Here is a 2,500-nt window from a genome sequence, read left to right on the forward strand (position 1 = left end):
CAGCTCAAGATACGATTGGTGTACGTCCGAGAGCAGTACAGTATTCCATCTCACAGGAGACATTGGAAGCCACAGATACATGTCGTGCGGCTCGTCTGACAGGGGATCGGGAATTGCACCGTTCTCATGTGCGCAGGACTCGGTCCCTGTTAAGAAGGGACAAGGAACAGTTTATTAGGAGTCTTGCAGAGGAGGTAGAAGGCCATTTCTTAGTAAATGACCTTCGTTCTGTTTACCAAGCCCTGAGAAAGCTGAACTCCAAGCCCTCTTCACAGGTGACAGCAGTTCGCTCAGTAAGTGGTCAGATCGTTTCAGATCCTGCTGCGGTGCGGGAACGTTGAGCTGAGTATTTTGAGCAGTTGTACCAGGTTAACCCAACAACAGTTAACTTGAATGCGGGTAGTGCCGAGATCCCGCTGCTGAATCCACCTATCAGTGAGGACCCTCCCTCCCTAACTGAAGTTAGGGGGGCGATTTCCAAGCTGAAGAGTGATAAAGCAGCAGGTATCTGCGGCATACCAGCTGAACTGTTAAAGGCTGGTGGTGAACCTATGGCACGGGGGTTACATGCTGTCCTGGCTGCCATCTGGCGGTCTGGTACCGTTCCTCCTGACCTGTTGAGGGGTGTGGTCATCCCTCTCTGGAAGGGGAAGAGGGACCGTTGGGACTGCAGCAATCACCGAGGTATCACACTGCTCAGTTTATTATAGTATACCAGGCAAGGTTCTCGCCCACATCCTTCTGAGACGTATGAGAGACCATCTACTGAGGCACCAGGGACTGGAACAATCTGGATTCACTCCTGGTAAGTCCACAATAGACCGTATCCTCGCGCTTCGAGTCATTGTAGAGCGCCGCCGTGAGTTCGGGCATGGGCTGCTTGCAGCCTACATCGACCTCAAGAAGGCATTCGATACGGTGCATCGGGAGTCACTTTGGGAGATCCTGAAGCTGAGAGGAATTCCAACAAGGATTATTGGACTAATAGCAAGCCTGTATACTGGTACTGAAAGTGCTGTAAAGTGTGGTGGGGGCCTGTCGAGCTTCTTTCCTGTTAGTTCAGGAGTGAGGCAAGGCTGTGTCCTTGCGCCAACTCTTTTCAACACTTGCATGGACTGGATACTGGGCAGAGCTACTGTTCAAAGTCATTGTGGAGCAACACTGGGCAATATCAAGGTTACAGACCTTGACTTTGCTGATGACGTTGCCATTCTATCTGAGTCTTTGGAAACCCTAGTGGCGGCTCTGGATGCATTTAGCAATGAAGCGAAACCCTTGGGTCTAGAGGTCTCCTGGACCAAGACCAAGGTCCAGGAATTTGGGGACTTGTTAGGAGAACCTGTTCAGTCGGTACGTGCTTGCGGCGAGGACATTGAAGTCACAGAGACCTTAACATACCTTGGTAGTGTAGTTCATAACTCTGGGCTGTCAGACCATGAAGTCAGCAGACGGATTGGCCTGGCAGCAGGGGTCATGAACTCTCTCAACAAGAGTATTTGGAGATGTCGGTACCTGTGCAAAAGGACCAAGATACGGGTTTTCAAGTCCCTGATAATACCAGTTTTGCTATATGGTAGCGAAACCTGGACATTGTCCTGTGCCTTGGAGGATCGTCTTGAAGCCTTTTGTAATAGGTCCTTGTGCCGGATCATGGGGTACTGTTGGCAGGACCATGTGTCCAACCAACGGTTGCACTGTGAGACTGGCACAGGACCTGTTATCTGCACAATCCGTGATCGCCAACTCAGGCTATACGGCCACCTGGCTCGCTTTCCTAAGGATGATCCTGCCCATCAGGTCGTCTCTGTTCGAGACAACCCTGGGTGGAGAAGGCCTGTGGGACGACCTAGGAAGTCGTGGCTTGGGCAGATTAACCAAACCTGACGTGAAGAACTAGAAATGGGCCAAGTCCCTGCCTGGCGTCTAGCCATGAGAGATCCTCGTAGGTGAAAGCGAAGGGTGAATGCAGCTATGCGCCCCCGTCGGCGTCAGCCCCCTTGATGATGATGTAGGGTTGGTGGTGGTGGATGGTTAGGGACGTGTGGAAAAGGGAGTATTACGGAATGATGGAGAATAAGGCTGCAAGGTAGTAATAAGGGAGGATTGGTTGCTTGATAAAAATTGCAGGGGTAGAGTTGATGAATTTGTGGAAGTTGGGTGGGTAGGAATGTCTTCTGGAGATTGATTCTCTGCTTGGGTGGGTAATGCACTAGTAGGCATTGAGGAGTGGGTAGTAGTTTCAGTGTTCGGAGCCGTGGTCAAAGGAGAGTCTGGGTTGGGGCTATTTGATAAAGGGGCTAGCCTCATTGCCTCTAATAAAGGGATTACATTTTCGTAACTGGTCATGGGAAACCTGGATTATATAAAACAGCATAAACGGTCCACCCTCATGCTCTTGAAGGTAAGGGCTAGATTAGTCGGGAGTACCGTGCCCATAGTTCCCGCAGGCCGTTCAGGACTGGCACTAGGTCAGCCTTTTATCCTTTCAGCACGGCTCTTA

This window comes from Penaeus vannamei, chromosome 25 (assembly GCF_042767895.1).
Source record: "Penaeus vannamei isolate JL-2024 chromosome 25, ASM4276789v1, whole genome shotgun sequence".
In the NCBI taxonomy this organism is placed as follows: Eukaryota; Metazoa; Arthropoda; class Malacostraca; order Decapoda; family Penaeidae; genus Penaeus; species Penaeus vannamei.